Source organism: Peromyscus maniculatus, chromosome 1 (genome assembly GCF_049852395.1).
Source record: "Peromyscus maniculatus bairdii isolate BWxNUB_F1_BW_parent chromosome 1, HU_Pman_BW_mat_3.1, whole genome shotgun sequence".
Classification (NCBI taxonomy): domain Eukaryota; kingdom Metazoa; phylum Chordata; class Mammalia; order Rodentia; family Cricetidae; genus Peromyscus; species Peromyscus maniculatus.
In genome coordinates, this window is record NC_134852.1 from 158,551,158 (window position 1) to 158,568,062 (window position 16,905).

General features: G+C 48.8%; 2 long non-coding RNA genes across 2 annotated transcripts; one reads left to right on the forward strand and one right to left on the reverse strand.

Moving 5' to 3' along the window:
- Nucleotides 1-1,444: 1,444 nt before the first annotated feature.
- On the reverse strand, nucleotides 1,445-6,133 carry LOC143269924 (uncharacterized). The gene is made up of 2 exons (XR_013046724.1): nucleotides 3,002-6,133; nucleotides 1,445-2,947 (listed from the first exon to the last, which is right to left on the reverse strand). It is a non-coding gene; the product is annotated as an uncharacterized LOC143269924 (long non-coding RNA).
- Nucleotides 6,134-6,718: 585 nt separating this feature from the next.
- On the forward strand, nucleotides 6,719-9,004 carry LOC143269925 (uncharacterized). The gene is made up of 2 exons (XR_013046727.1): nucleotides 6,719-6,916; nucleotides 8,768-9,004. It is a non-coding gene; the product is annotated as an uncharacterized LOC143269925 (long non-coding RNA).
- The last annotated feature ends 7,901 nt before the right edge of the window (nucleotides 9,005-16,905 follow it).

Genomic DNA, 16,905 nt, shown 5'->3' on the forward strand with positions numbered 1-16,905 from the left:
GAAGCTGAAGAGGATCCAACACTAGTTCATTTACCAGTCACTAATCTTAAACAAGAAAAGGCTTGTTCACCTGGTGTCCTCATCTTGTCCACTGGTGAGTTCAATGGGAAGCTCCTCTACAGTCTGAAGAGCACATCTGAAAGAACTAGTGCTTCCCAATCCCCACAGTGAAAGCAACGCTTGGTTCACTTATTGATTTAAAGTAAAGGGGCTATTGTTTTCCTTACTGGGTCTGGCTTCTCTGGCCCCTCGCAAACTTGTCTGCTGTTCTCAATGTTCCTGCATGTAAGAATTAAGACCAAGGGAGGGGAGAGAGACACCCACACAGACAATGCACTAAAGACCACTGAACTGTTAAAACATTTCCACTTGCCAGTTAAAATTTCTTCAAGAATGTTGCTTGTCTGAATTTATTTCTTGTCAAGATTTTAGGTTGAATCTGGAAAAGACTAAAGGCTTCAGTGCCCCCATCCCCCCTCACCAAAAATGAACAAAAACATTTACCTAAAAAAGCAGCACGCAAAAGGAACTTGGCTTCAATCACAAACACGTGTTACTTTAAGCTGCAGAGCCATTTCCTCAACACTCAGCCTGTATCACTCATGGTTTTCCTCCACAATCACTACTCCAAACATTTGGGAAAACACAACTTTTAACCATATCCAGTCGGTCACAATGCATTCTAATAGCAGCAGATTCGAACAGTACTGCATATTACTTGCCAAAGAACAGACAAGACCTGAAGTCAAGACACCTGCATTCTCTGTGTAGTCTGTAAAAAAAAGCTAAAACAAGTAAGGCCCCCCCCCTCTCCCTTCCCTCCGGATTCCATGAAAAACTCACTGCAAGGTCCCACACACTCACTAGCAGAACAGAAGACAGAGCCAAGCACTCATATGCAAGTCAAAATCCTGAGCAGCTTCATGAAGGATGAAATGAAGCCTCTGCAAAGGAAAAATTTTAAAAACCCACATGCCCACCCCAACTCCTGGCTCAAGTGAGGTGAGAAAAGGCTAACAGTGGATGAGATGGTCGTAAGCATTTAAACTTAACATGCAAATTTGGAAATGTGGAAAAGTTATCTTACCCTAGATGTTTAGCCATTGCCAAATTAGACCCCTGACTTTCTGGAAACAAAATATGTAGTTACCTTTTACTCTGACCATTACCTCCCACCTGTCTAAGGTACTTATTCCTTATTTAGAGGGCCTCTATGCCACGCCTGGAATTATTAAATGCTCATTCATCACTGTATGGAGAATAAAATTTGTCTTTCCTGCCTTAAAGTTAAATTCGGTCTTCTGCAAGTCCTGATCTTGTCCGTTTAAGTGTTCGAAGACAAAATTTCTGAAAGATTAGAAAAGAACACCCCCCCAAGATTGCCCAACACTAACTACAGACAAACAATACTTTATTTAAATAAGGAGACAGCTTTCTAAATACATACATTCTCTAGCCAAGTATTTTATTAATTTGTATAATTTAATGGTTTAAGCACAAGTACATTTAGCACATTTAAATTTTAGCAAGATGAACATATCTGACTTTCAGCACATAATGCTACATCCCTTTCACAGGCTCTTCAGAGAATCAAGTGAAAAAGATTCCTTAGTTTTGTAAGCAATGTGATTTAAGCAGTCACTAATCATGTATACAAGGCTTTTGTGATGAAGTTATTTAGGATGCAAAAGCCTTTTACCGACTGTCCCATATGAAAGCCCATTGGCACAAGGCCTAGAACTTCTAAAAGGCTGGATGGGAAAACTGCTCACTATCCTGCAATCCCCAAAGGAAGGGGTCAGGCAAGAACAAATATTTAATACCTCCACAGCTCTTACAAAAATAAGCACTTATCCCTAACATGCAATACTGCAGATTCAAGTTAAACTTATCTGTTTTAACAGCAGTCTGCTGTTTCCTGCTCCGAGATGAAATGAAGCAACTCTTCTGATTATGAAGAGAAACCTGTCTGAGGCAAAGGAAAGATTGGCACACTGCACAGCCTCCTCTCAATCCACTTGATCCCACTCATATCAATTAATTTCAGCTTCTTTTTACTCCACGATTAATGTAGCATTTTCATTTCATTTCATTTTTTTATTCTGCTTTTGTAAAAGCAGTGTTTTGAGATGGACATTTGATCTTCATTGTTTTTCATCAATTCTTTACTTGATAAGCCATTATTTTTTTTAAACATGGTAGATTCCGTAACTTTATACTGGTTGCTTTCATTTGCTTAATTTTTTGCATATGGAGACATGGTTTTCATCAGTAGTAAGAATCTCAGGCTCATGCTCATTCCCCAATGGAGACATGACATTATCTTTTCTGCCTTTACTTATCATTCACCAACGAGCTGTTCCCTCTGCAGCTAGGTCATCATACTGCCAGGCTGGTTATGATTCAATGATGTTATCTGAAAAAAGTCTACAGAAAAAAAAGGTTTCCCTCCCCATCAACAGAAGCCCACCCTCTAAGACATTCAGGCTGAACTATCACATTCTTAAATTATGAAGTACAAATAAATACAAAGTATACAATGCACACATACAAAAAGAGGCATACCTTCACATCTTGTCACAAAGGAAAAGCATTTCTCCTACACTAGGAAAAACTTGCTTATACACACTGATATGGAATCTCTTACTTGATAATATAAAAGCTATCACCAGGAGAATTCCCTGCAGGGTCATTAAGCCACTTCCTCTGCTCTGAAGCTCCTATAGTAGTTATTAAGACACATTAAGTCACCTGAAAAAAATTTCAAGAGAACCACACACTACAATCTATATCCAGTAACTTAAAAAAAAAAGAATCCCAACACTCTAGTTTTCATCACTCCAGTGGACCAGACCAACCCCCAAGCTCTACACACATTTCAGAAAACAGACAACTGTTTTGGTTTACTCTCCTTGCCCAAATTACTGGTAGGCATTCCCAGAGCAATCTTCCTCAGCTGCTCAACTCAAAAAAAAAAAAAAAAAGAAAAAAAAAAAAGAACAAAAACTGGAAGATTGGGAGTTACTTGCCAACTTGAAAGCTGAGATTTCCTCAGTTTTTCCATCCTAAGTATTTAAGTTCTCTGGTATGATTATCTGAAATCATAAACTAAACAATTACCTAACCCCCCACCACCACCCAAACACAACAGGCCACAGCCAACTAAGTTTTCCCCTCCCCTTTAATTGAAACATTATAAGTCATGGTGCTTGAAAACTTAACTTCAACATCTGGCCTAGTCAAGCTCCTGAGGGTCTCCTGAGGTGACTGAACCAAAGCTGCACTGTGCTGTACTTCAGCCGCAACTGGGAAACCTCTTCCAAGGATAAAGGGCAGCTCCAGTCCCTGAAGGTCATGCCAACAGCAGGGCAGCACACGCCTCTCTACCCAGCGTGCCAACAGAACTAGCATCTGTGGAGAATCTTAGAAAAAACATCTCCCCCACCCGATCCTCCCTGTTAAGACCATTCCCAAATATTTCAAGTAAAGATGCAGTTTAAAAGATGAGGAATTTTACCAGTCTCATTAAAGGAGGGGGGAAAGAATAAACTACCAGCCATTTCTCCAATGAACAGCTCCTCCAGACTCAAAGTGAAAGCTATTATCCATCCTCTAATTCCTAGAAACTGTAAACCTGTTGAGTTCAGATTATCCTGATACTGGATTTTCTTTTCTGGTTCCCTTGAGTCATCTGCCTTTAGGACTCTAGAAAGACCTAAGGGGAAAAGAACTCAAAACATATTTTGCCCCCATCCCCACAGAAACACTTTGCCCAGTTACCTCCCAACTACATAGGAGACTTGCAGGAGACTGCAGTAGGTCATCTGTTCACAAAAACTAAAACTTCTCACAAACTGGTGGGATTGTGTTGGCTCTACCATTCATTTTTCCCTCCAATCGGTTAAGACAACTTGCCATCTACCATTCTTCCGGGCCTTGGCAGTCTGCCCTCAAAAGCTTCAGACAAGATGAGAGAAGACATAAGCCTGAAAAAGAAAAACCTACGACACCCGGAACCGGCCTACAGCCCCAAAGAAATCCCTTTACACACAAGCTTACAACTCCCCCATTACCATTAAGGCAAAATAAACAAGTTACCATCCTCAAGTTACAGAAAAACACCGCGTTGCCGGCCTCACGGAATGTTACCGCACCACATGCTCTCCCTGCAGCCTTTCTTGCACACTGGCATGCTGGTCTAGGAGCCGCTATCTATCCTCTCCACAATGCCTGCTCGCCTCCTCTGCGCAGTCGCCAAGCCGCCAGCTAGCTTCTCATCACCAACTCCACTGGCTCCACCTTCCTGGAATCCTCCCCTAGCTTCACCACAGCGTTAGGGCTCTTCTTCCTAGCTTCCTCCACCGAACCGCACTGCTTCCTGGACTATCTTCACCAAACTGGCCTCGGGACTCCTGTCTTCCTAGGTTCACTGAATCCACTTCTGTGTAGACCTGGGTCTGCTGCCAACACTAAGTCCTTAGGATTTTTAAAAGCACCTCAAGCTCAAAGTCCAACGCAAAACTGCTGATAATCTTGAAATTGTTAGCAAAAGTCCTTTGTTTTTCAAACAAAATTACGCTAAAGTTAAGGCTTTTAAAATTCTTCTAACTCTTCAAACACATTCTGCCTTAACTTTCCAATTCCTTCAGTCCTAGTAGGTTTGACTTCTAGCTTCACTCTGGTACAGTGGCCGTCTACACCAAACTGCTCCGTCAGAAATTTGAATTTATGAATTTAAAAATAACTTCCTTATTCTTGAGAATTTACATTTTAGCCAACCTTTTGGTCAATCTTATCTTCTTTGCCTATCTTGAATGCTTGAATCCAAAGTTGTCTGAACTTGCTGTTCTATCTTGCTTCTTCTAGTTTTCTTAGTTTGTCACTTTCCTACGTTTCTCTTCTGCTTCCTACCATTACAGTTAAATACCTGTCTTCTAAAGATGCTTCGTCTTCTATTTTCCTATCTTCTCTTCCCTGTACTTCTGTCTTCGTTTTCCACTTCAATTCCTAATCTTCTTTCTCCAATACTAAGCTACTAATTCCAATTAAACTTCCGTTTCCACCTCAAATGCCTTGGAACATAAATTGCTTCAAATGACGCAATCTTTCCTGCGCCATCAACCGAAGGTCTTTCATAACCGCCTTCAACTTAACCGATTTTTCAATCTTTTTAAGCTGATTTTTAAGCTATTATCTAAGATTTTACTGTTTTTAAATGGCATTTGGATTATTTTAAGCAACCTTCGTTTTAGTCTACAAGGCTGACCTCCATATTAAATGCTTTTTAAAGGCTCTGTACTCCCTCCCTTTACAATCTTTTAAACTACTCCATAAAACCTTCATCTCAGCCTCCATCATACCTTACAAATATTTTTCTTCTCTTTTCCTGTTTTAAACTCCTTAAATAAGGCTTCATACTTTCCGTTAAAAAGCTTTTTACGCTAGAAGTTAACGAGTTTAACGCTAAGCGACATCTCCACAAGCTGCTCTATTTAACAATTTAAGTTTAGAATTCTAATTTTTTTAATCTCAATCTTTTTAGGTAGGAACTTATCTGCGATTTCCTCAAGCTGCGTCTCCTGCCTCAGCAGCCCCTGCGCTCTCGCTGCCTGAATGCCTGACGCAGCCCCTGCGCTCTCGCTGCCTGAATGCCTGACGCAGGCCCGGGAGGACCCGTATTTATAGGGCAAGGACAACTCGCACAACCGGAACCGCGTAACCTTCCACCACCTTGGTGAAGGGAGAAAAATAGTCCCTCCGGCAAGTTAAAAATAGAGCCTGACGTCCAAGTTTCTAGATTTTTCCTAAGTGTTTTAAGTCCTTGCTGATACGGGGAAATATTTAAGACGTTCCAGGAAGTGCAGATAAGTTTTTAGGTCGCAAGATGAAAACCATAGACTATGAAATAAATAATAGCTCATAAAAAACGGGAGCCCTTAAGGTTTTTCAGCCGTTAAGGTTTTTTCAGAAGGATTTTAGAACACCTTTTGCGTTTTCCTGAGAGTGTGACCGTGGGTACTGCTCTTGTACGTGTTAAATGGGTTTGCTGGCCGCTTTCATTTTCGCTTTATTGCTTGCTCCATACGCGGCCGCCATTTCAGGGGTAACAAAATGGAGGCGCCTGCCCTGTACTGGGTGCGGCCCACGCGGGGTGCCGAGGGCGCCCGCCTCGGGGTGCGGCCCACGCGCCCCGGACGTGACTTCGAGCCTGGCTCACGGGGCGCTTGGTGCTCGCACCCGTCGGCCATGTCAGGCGCCCGGGCCCTTCAGCACTCGCAGAGCCCAGACGCGGTGACCTGGGGGGGCCGGGACCCGTCCGCGCCCAGGCCGCCGCGCGCGGGTGTCGGGCTGCACTGCTCTGGGGTTTTGGGGGGTTTTGGAGGTGCAGACGTCTCTGCGGTCACGCTCTCCCCGTACCCGGAGGACCGAGGGGAAGCCGCGGCCCTTTGCAGAGGCCCGGGCCGGCGGCGTGGGGGAGGGGAGGGCGAGCGCCCGGGGACAAAGGCCGGGGGAGGGGCGCGGAGCAAGCCCGGCGCCGCGCAGGGATACGCGGGGCGTGAGCCGCCCCCTCCCTTTGTGAGGCGCCGAGTCGCGGGCGGGCGGGCGGGCGGGCGCGGCTGGTTCTAACCGGTTCCAGCCGGTCCCGGCGAGGGCTGGTTGCCGCAGCGTGTCTCTGCGCAGGCGCGTCTCTCCCCGCTCCTCCCCCCCCCAGCGCCTCGGCCTGGCTGGGGAATGGCTGGCGTGGGGGCAGGGCGGCCGCTGGTCTGGGCCGCCGCTTCCCGCTCGCCCCCTTCCCGCTCGCCCCGTGTGCCTCGGACCGCGGGGCCGCCCTGGCCTTGGTTGGCCTCTGCGCCCCCCGCGTGTGAGAAGTCACCACGCTGCCCCCCATGTTTATAGGAACGTCCCCCGAATGCCTGTACGTCTTCCTTATGCTCTAGGATTTTCCAGGGGAAGCGAGGCTCGGGCCGGCCCTGTACGCTGCAGGCCGCCTGGGTTTGTAGAAAAGCAAGGGCAAGCCGGGCGGCGGCGGCGCACGCCTTTAATCCCAGCACTCGGGAGGGAGAGCCAGGCGGATCTCTGTGAGTTCGAGGCCAGCCTGGGCTACAGAGTGAGTTCCAGGAAAGGCGCAAAACTACACAGAGAAACCCTGTCTCGAAAAACGAAAAAAAAAAAAAAAAAAAAAAAAGCAAGGGCGTCCTGGAAACTGAGCGCTCCGGGGCACGGACAAGTCCAGAGCCTGGACCCGCGGGCTGGTTTCACCACCTCCCCCAGATCTGCACTCGGGGACCTCTACCCGCGCACGGGCTGGTTTCACCACCTCCCCCAGATCTGCACTCGGGGACTCTGAGTAGGCAGGAGGGGGCCGTCGCTTCACGGTGGCCCCTGAAGCCGAAGGCGTGAGCCGCTCCAGGTGGGGGAGGACGGCGCCCAGCACGGCCGGGCTCTGGCCACCCTCCAGGCCCTTTACCTCCCATCCCAAAGCCGCGGCCGCTTTCTGCGTTTTTGTTCGTTGTTTGTTTTGTTAGACAAGGTTTCTCTGGAGCCTTGGCTGTCCTGGGACTGCCTGCCTCTACCTCGGCAGTGCTGGGATTAAAGATTGGGGCCACCACGCCGGCCTGGCCTCCGCAGGCGGCTTTCACCCGCCCCTCTGGAAACTGCCCTGGTTTCCTTTCTGTCTCTAGAGAGCCTTAAAGAATGGAATGTTACTGAGATGCACATCTGATGGATGCTCTCTCTCGGGGCTGGAAATTTTTTAGTAGAAATTTCGTTCTGAAAGGACGAACACTTGAGTCACCTGAATTTACAGGCGGTGATTTCAGAGTCTGGGGAATTTGTGATTCGTCTAAAATTAGGCGAAGTTAAGTAGCAGAAGGTGTTCTTCATCGCTCATTTTCCACTCGCTCCCCCTTCCTCCCCCGACCTTCTGTCTCTGTCAGCAGCTGCTGGTTGTCTTGGGCTGCCAGGAGGGCCTAAAACATGCTCTGGAGCCCAGGAAAAAGTTTAAAACGCCAGTGCAGTATTTCTGCAGGTTCGAGGCCAGCTTGGTCTTCATAGAAACCAGGTCAGCCAGGGCAACGTTGAAGGCTCTGCATTTAAAAACAAAACAAAAGACTGTATAGTGTGGTGTGTTTTGAGACGGCCCAAGCTGGCCTGACACTCAGTCTGTAGCCCTCCCTAGCTGGCCTCAGAACTCAAAGATCTGTCAGCATCTGCTTCCTGGGAGCTAGGATTAAAGGCGGGACTCACCTGTGGCAAAAACTAGAGGTGTTTTTGTTGTTTGTTGTTGGTTGTTCTTTGAAACACTGCAGATAGGACCCTGGGCCTCAGGTCAACTAGACAAGCCCTTCACAGAACTCTCCCTGAGCTCCTAAAGAGGGTTAACTCCCTGGATTTGGAGAGAGAGACAAAGGTAACAGAGCCTCTCAGGAAACGGGGCTGAAAGACACGGATTGGCAAAGGCAGAGAGAAAATCCAGTGCTCAGTCCGTGAGAATACTAGAGAACATTCTGGACAGTGACCGCCTTTCCTACTGCTAGGATCTAGATGTCTGCTGTCTTCCCCAGCCTAGGTTCTGCTTCGAAAACAGGCTCTGGTAGTTTCCAAACCACTTTGATTCTTGCCTTTTTTTTTTTTTTAAGTGGATCTTTTCTGGAATTTTCTTTTTTCAATATTGAGGATTGAACCCAGGACCTCAAGCTTGCTAGGTAGACATTCTATGGATGTGCTCCATGGCTAACCCTCTTTTACTTTTTACTTTTTTATACAGGGTCTCACTGTGTAGTCCTAGTTGACCCAAAGGGCAGCACCAATCAGAAGGAGAACAGGACCATTCTAGGCCGTCATCGGCTGCCCCTCAAAGGCCCAAAATAGAAGCCCCGAGTTCTTGTTTCTGGCATTCCTGTGACCTTGAACAAGAATCCAGTAGCTTCTGAGTGGTGATTTCCTAATGTGTAAGAAGAGAGGGTGAGCGAATCGATGGATGATGCTGATGCTGTAAAATGTAGTAAACAAAAGGGTGGGGAGAGAGCATGGAAGATTTTAGCTCTCCTGGCTGTGGCCTGAGGAGTTGTGACCCTGAAAATCCCTGGAGCAGCACAAATTCGGAACCAGGGTACAGCCTGCTGTGGGGAAGGTGCCACCCACAGCCCAGACAGAAGCCCCTTGCAGGTGACAAAGGCCATCAGCCCTGGTCAAGAGAGTGGCTGCTGGGGTCTTTTAGTTTAGTCCCAGGGGGCCAGAGACCAGACTGGGCAAGGCCACCTGCATTCCTCCCAGGCCTGTGGAACTGCAGGCAAGCCTGTGGTTTTGATCTCTAAGGCAAGGGGGCAGGGGGCGGCACTTGCCCAAGGAAACTACTTTCTTGTTTTCTGAAGACTGAATTTACAGTTCCCATCCACCCACCCAGCTGCCCGCCTTCCCAGAACTGATTTTTGGAAAGGGCTTCGGAACACTGTGAGCCTCTAAATCTGCTGCACAAACTTGGGCTCCTCCCACTGCAGGAAAAAGCCACGGAGATGATGAAGAAGCAGAGCTCTGTCATGAGGGAGAGGGCGTTGTTTCCTAGGGAGCTTTGGACAGCTAACGTGTACCCTGGAGAGAGGGTACAAACCAGTCGTTGAGGCCCAGACATAGCCACCTCCCAGAGAGCCCAGGTCCAGCAGAAGAAGTTACAGGAACTAAAGTGGCTGTGTCATTGGGGGGGGGGGCCAAGACGAGGTGGGGAAACAGGCCTGGCGCTCTGTCCCAGGAACCAAAGTCACCAGGGCAAGAGAGGAAAAAGGGCAGTGGATCCTGTGAACACAAAGAACTGTCTTCTACATTTACCTCCTGCGGCGTTTGAGGAAGGGGGCCAACAGGGAATGGGGGGCGGGGAGCGGGTGGAAGGTCCTGTGGCCAAGCCTGAGCCCCCCTTTGATCCTAGACCCCCACATGGAGAGAGAAGAGAACAGACTCTAGAAAGATGCTGGACCTCTGACCCTCCAACACACGCAAAATAAACATGTTAAAAAGCCACTTTTTCAAATTTAGGAAAGATTCTGAATTAAACAGGACCCTCCCTGGAGATGAGAAAGCCAACTGTGCCCCCGCCCTGGCCCTGAGAGCCTCAGCTCCTGCCGCTGCTGCCGCTGCATTGCAGATCTTTCCAGAAGGCCTGGAGAAGGTGACTGGCCGAGCCAGATGGAATTCTCCAGAGCTATGGCTCTGGCCCTGCAAGGCCCTACTGGCTCCATGCCAACATTTCTGGTTTCTAGGTGTCTCCCTCTAGTCTCCCCTCCTTTGGGGCCAGTTGGTCTTGGATGGAGGAGTAACTAAACTTCTCTCCCCCAGCTGAAGGCTGCCTGGCTCCTCTTGACATTTACCCAGCGAGTTGTGTCCGTAAGACATGGGAGCCCTATGTGAGTGCTTCCAGCCCTCACGGCAACCCTGTGAGAGAGAGGGTGCTGGTACCCCTTAGACCAGGACCCTGAGGCCCAGAGCCATCTCTTTGTGGCAGCAAGACCTAGCACATTGTAGGGGCTCCCTATGCACTGAGGAATGGCTACATGAATAAGGTGTGTGTGTGTGTTTGTGTGTGTGTGTGTGTGTGTGTGTGTGTGGTGGGGGAGGGGTTAGGCGGGTGTATATAGTTGGTAGAACACTTGCCTAGTATGTGGGAAATCCCAGCACCACATAAGTGGGCATGGTGGCCCAGGCCTATAATCCCAGCACTTGGAAGGTGAAATGGAGAGGATCAGGAGTTCAGTGTCATCCTCCCCTACTTAGGAGGTTCAAGGTCAGCCTGAGCTAAAGGTTCTGTCTCAAAACAAAGTAAACTGGAATGGTGGCTCTTTTGAGATTTACAACATAAAACCAAGGCTTTTTTTCTTTTCTTTTTTTTTTTTCTTTTGGTTTTTCAAGACAGGGTTTCTCTGTGTAGTTTTGGTGGCTGTCCTGGATCTCGCTCTGCAGACCAGGCTGGCCTTGAACTCGCAGAGATCCGCCTGACTCTGCCTCCTGAGTGCTGGGATTAAAGGCCTGTTTCACCGATGCCCAGCTCAGGGCTTTTTCTATACACCTCTAGTTTCCAGCCATTCCAGAAGCTGAGGCAAAAGGGTCTCATGAGGCCAGGAATTTGAGACCAGTCTGGACAACATAGTGAGCGCTCACCTCAGCAATAATAACACCAACACATAAATAAATAAAACACAGACACACCCAGCACAGTAGCTGGAAGAGTGCATGTGCCAGATGGTGCTGTGCTTGGGACCCCATGTTGGTCTGTGATGGTACAGCGGGGTCCCTGTCCTGAGTATCTCACAGTAATGGAAATTAAACTCAGTCATAGTGTGTGTTCCTATGGAGGGTCTTCAAAGTTCATTGCTGTTGCTGAGTTTAGGGGGTGGGTGTTAGGGAAAGCAACCCATTCCACAGGAAGCCGCAGGGTAGAAAATGGATACTCCAGCAAGACAGGCCGAAATGGTACTGAGCTGCCCAGTGTCTGAAGCTAAGAACTCTTCCCTCCTCTGAGGACTTCTGGGAGGCCTGTGAGCCACAGAGGCTGGATGCTGGGGAGGGTGAAGCTCCAGGTCAGCTTTCATTCTCCAGAGCTGGCTCAGCCCTTGTTGTCCTTCCACTGGATATGAGTCACCGTGGGAGGCATGTGGCCAGCTGTCACCTGGGCCTCTGTGGCTGCTCAGTGGACCTTCCGGAATGGCCTAAAGTGATAGCAAGGCTTCTGATGTGGTAACTCCCACATTCTTATGTCCCTGAGGTGTTCAGTCACCTGCTTGAGATCTCTGGTGGATATTTCTGTTGGTGCGGACAGCCCAGCAGCAGCATGACTGACGCTCATTAAACCCTGCACGCTCACATGCTTGTGTGAGCACACACAGCCCTCCTCCTTTTTATAACCACACCCCATGCCACAGAAGCAAGTCTGTGGAGTGGAGCTTCTGGGATCTTTGCCAGAGATGGGTTTCACAACACTGCCAGGTAAAAAAACAATCTGGACTACCTGATGGAGCATCTCCTGGATGAATGTTGATGTGGAGTGAGTCTGTGATGCTCACAACATCTTTCTGCTCCTGCGGAAGCAAGCAGGGGCCCAGTGACCAGGGCTTCATTCAAGTCTGAAGATTTTTCCTGCATTGCAGCAGAATTCCATAAGGAAGTTTGACATTTTCCTCCCCGTCTTGAAATTCTTTAATTCTAGTCCATGCCTTCATTTACAATGGATATATCTGCCACTCAAAAAGTCACATTTTCAGCCGGACAGTGGTGGCACACACCTTAATTCCAGCCCTCAGGAGGCAGAGCCAGGTGGATCTCTGCAAGTTTGAGGCCAGCCTGGTCTACAGAGCGAGATCCAGGACAGGCACCAAAACTATACAGAGAAACCCTGTCTTGAAAAACCAAAAAAAAAAAAAAAAAAAGTCAAGTCACATTTTTAAGGCCAGCTAGATGACTCAGCAGGTAAGGGCACAGGCCACTGGCCCAATGACCCTAGTTCAGCTCCTCATATCCCCGTGTGCAAGGAGAGAATTGGTCCCTACAAGTTTTCAGGTGACCTCCTCACTCAAAAACAAGGTAAGCAGGTCTCACCAGGGGTCAGTGGGGGCCCTGGTGGAACGTGTCCTGAACAGAACAAGTGAGCAAGGCCCCACACCCTCACAATCAGCAAGACTGGTTTGGTGAGGTGGGGGAGGGGGCGTCCAGGTGTTGAGGTCAAGAAGAGAAGGGACCAGGGCCTGGAGGGATGGAGTGAGGGCTTAAGGCACCTAGACAGAGTATGGATGCTGTCACCTACACAGAAGGATGCCATTTCGCTGGGAAGGCCCTGGCTTTTGGACAGCACTGGAATCCAAGGCCAGAAAACATGGAGGCCTGGACTGAGGAGGGCATAGGTTATGGGACAAGGAGAAATAGGACATGAAAGCTGCCTGTGTCCTCACCCAGACTCAACAAGACACATCTGCTTGGAATGTCCCCCCATCCCCCAGCTTCAGCTGGAAAAGTCATTCTTTTCACATGCCCAACATCACCCCTCAGAAATGCCCCTTGACTAGCACCTCCAGGCATCCCTCAGCACCACCCACATGACTGGGTCTCTGGGATGATCACATGTTTGTAACATGGCTTCCGTGTTCCCTTAAGGGTCAAAGGTGACTTCTTGGTTTGCTTTTTTACTGTGGAGAGGAAGTTGTGCTAGGGTCAGGTTCCTGTACAGACATAAAGAAAGGGAAGCCTGTGCTAATGGAGACCTTAGCTCTCACCATGGACTAAGGTTAGGGACCCCGCCCCCACACTCATGTCATTGACTCTGCTTGGAGACTCAGCGGCATTGCCCTGAGGCCAGAGCTCATTCCAGCCCAGACTTCCGGCTACCGTGGTCAGGTAGCTCCTGACAGCAAGGGCGGAGCAGCTGTGTCTTCCCCCAGAAGTCACTCTTCCACTAGAAGCTTCTAGATAGGTGTAGAAATTCCCAAGGAATGAGACCCAAGGGTTTCTGGGCCAGCTCATTCCAGCCCAGCACCTCATGCCTGGGGAGGGCCAGCCAGGAGCAGCTGCTAGTAGGAGGGGGAAGAGAGGCAGCTGTCCCCCCAAGCTGTCCCCCAACTCCCTGGGCCCTTCAGCCACACTGAGATCTCTAGATCCAGCAGGGCTGAGAAGGAGGTGGGGCTGAGAACTGAAAGCTGGTGGAAATTTCCATGACTGTTCTAACTATTCCTAGCCTTCAGCTGAGGACTAGGTGTCAACAGAGATGCAGGCTAGACAGCCCAGGTCACAAAGGTCAGCCTTCCTCAAGTCATTTCATCTTCCTTACCTAGCACCCCACCCTGGATACGGGGCCAAACCCTCCCTCAGCTGTGCCTTCTTAGGGCTCCTCCACCCAGCTCCACTCTCTCTCTCAGAGTGTGGTTACAGTGGTGACATGTCCGTTCTGCTCTCCCCCAACCGTGAGAGCCCCCCCGACAGTGCAGCCATCCCCACCAAGTTCATCTTGAGCTATGACCTGTGTTTTGTTTTGTTTTATATCACTGCTTGTTACCTAACAGATAAAAATACTCCTGTCTCCCTGGAGTCAGGTCTCAGCTTGATGAGGTAATTCTGCACGAGGCTCCTGTGACATCCACACAGCCACTGCTGGCCTTGACTTGATGCTGGGGACTTGCAAAGACTCCTGTAGGTTCTAGCCAGCATCCACAGATTTCCCTAGTGCAAGCCAGCACCGTAGCCTGCAGAAGTCAGACAGGAATGTTTATAGACAGCATTAATCCAGTGTGGCCAGTTCTTCAGGCAGAACGGTGGGTACTGAGCCCTAGATTGGCCTGGGGACTTGGGTGCCCTGGAGCCAGTAGGAGGATCAACTCTTTCTTCTACTCAGCCTGAATGTCACCGTCCTCCACACTTGTACTTTTCCATTTGTCCATCCTATCCTGGCTGTGTCAGGGGGTTCCATGCAGTCCCCCCAGAGTCCCACAATCATGACCCCAGGCTGGTTGTTCATTCCTCACCGAAATGGGGTAAAGGTCTGAGGCTGTGAGCTGCTTAGTGTAGACCCTGGCTCAAGAGACGTGCTCCTGTGAGTGGTGGCTGTCACTACTGTCTCCTGCCACCTGCCCACCCACTCGCAGCCCTAAGCAGTGTGGGGCACCCTGCTGATTACAGCAGACACCAGGCCCTCCTAGGTCCCCAGAGCTGACTGGAGCCAGGCGCACCTCAAGAAAGGGTTAAACATTTCAAGTTACTTTATTTGTCTTGAAGCAGGAGGTGGCTGAGATGTAAGGTGAAAATTCAGGCTAGATTCTGGGTGGAATTTTCCTGAGTTCGCAAACAGGACCAGTTAGGGTTGCTAAGGGAGAACTCCATGGAAACAGTCACGTGTGCCTGACATCTGATTAGTCCAGCCTGGTTCAGGGACCGTTACAGAGGCTGCTGCCTCTTTCATTGGCTGTCACTGCTCTCGCCACCAAGAGCTGACCGAAGATTGGTCCAGGGCTGCTGGAAGCTGTTATTCTGAGCCGAAGAAGAAATAGCTATGCTGTCAAAGATATTGCCATAGCAACTGCTTTCCTTTCTGACCCCCTTGGGAGTTAGGAGTTGCCTTCTTTGATGTTGAAGTACTTTTCCTAGCCTGAAGACTCTGACTAGTTTCCACTGGTCTGCCATAACCTCAAAGGCTAACTTTTCCATCTTCCACAGTAGATAAGGAAAGCCTTAGTTTGATTACCTACACACCTCTTGGGAGCTTTGATATCTTTCTGCCAAAAGAGATAGTCATTCCAAGACTCACATCCTTTTAGGACTGATGGTCTACGTAGACCAAGTTTACAAACCCCAGTTTGCCAATTTATAAACTGTAAGGCTTGTTCTTCAGCAAACAGCTTTGGTGTTACGTTAAGGCAGAATGACCCTTGAGGTGGAGGTGGGAGTAACTGACATTTTCAACAAAGTGCAGAGCCCTACGATCTGGGAGCACTTTAGGAGTCTCTGCCACCAAATGCTCCTGGGACAATCAACAGCCTCCACAGCCAGCTGGGGGCTCATTGTTTTCCTGGACTAAATGATTCCTCTTTAGATATCTTCGGAAGTCCATTCCAGCTGACATTCCATGGTTCTAACCAAGGCTGGGTGTGGTGGTGGACATCTGTAGTCCTAGATGCAGAGAGCAAGCAGGAGGCTCACAGAGAGTTAAGAGGGCACCCTCTTCTGACTCTCAAATAACAGGCCAGGCATGGGGGTGCACACTTTTAACCCTAGCACTCAGGAGGCACAGGCAGGCAGGTTTCTAAGTTTAACAGCAGCCCAGTTTACATAGCAAGTTCCAGGACATAGAGAAACCCTGTCTCAAAGAACAAAACAAATCGCATTCAGATCTTCAGTTAGTAGGTTGATTGAACAACTGATTGATTTTTATTGTTTTGGGTTTTTGAGACAGGGTTTCTCTGTGTAGTTGTAGCTGTCCTGGAACTCACTCTGCAGACCAAGGTGGCCTTGAACTCAGAGATTAACCTATTTCTGCTTCCTGATGGCTGGGATTAAGGCATGTACCTCCAGGCCCAGACCCAGCATGACTGCATAGAGAGTTTCAGGCTAGTCAAGGTTACATAGTGAGACCCTGTCTTAAAACAAAAACAAACAAACAAAAAACCCAATAAATAAATAAATGCAGTCTGGTGTGGTATCTTTCTAGGCACCAGTGGAAGTTAAAATAAAAAACTTCACAGGTGGGGTCACGGTGGTGAAAATGCTGTTCAGAGCAGGCCTTGGGGTAAGCTCCACCGTCCAGTCTCACCACTGTACCTCAAGAAATCGCTGTTCCCCTCTTGGCCTCAGTTCCCCCCTCAAAAGAAGAGGTTAACACAGGTCTCCAAGTGGGGTGACGTCAGCATTTACTTCAAACTAGGGCCTTCCCAGAAAAACCGGAGACTCTGTAGGCTGAACCCTCTTATCCTAGTAAGAAACTAGCCCTGAGCCAAGCACCAGCCTAGCCAAGGCCCAGACAAGTGCATTTCAGTTAGTGGGGCCTATACCAGCTTTGATCACAGCTTTTCAAAAGGAAGACTTGGGAAGAGCTGTGGAAAACCGGGGCCACAGCCCAGGACCAGCCTATGGGAACGTGAGCAAATGAAGCAATCGAAGACTGTCCCTGTTCCAAACAGACTAAGCTCTCTTGCTTGTGTGGAGTCAGAAATTCTGTGTGTGTGTGTGTGTGTGTGTGTGTGTGTGTGTGTGTGTGTGTGTGTGTGTGTTTTGTAACCCTGACTGATCTGGAACTGATATGTAGACCAGGTTGACCTTGAACTCTCAGAGATCTACTTGCCTCTGCTTCCTAAATGCTGGGATTAAAGTTAAATGCCATTAGCACGGAGTGGTGGCGTACACCTTTAGTCCCAGCACTCGGGAGGCAGAGGCAGGCGGATC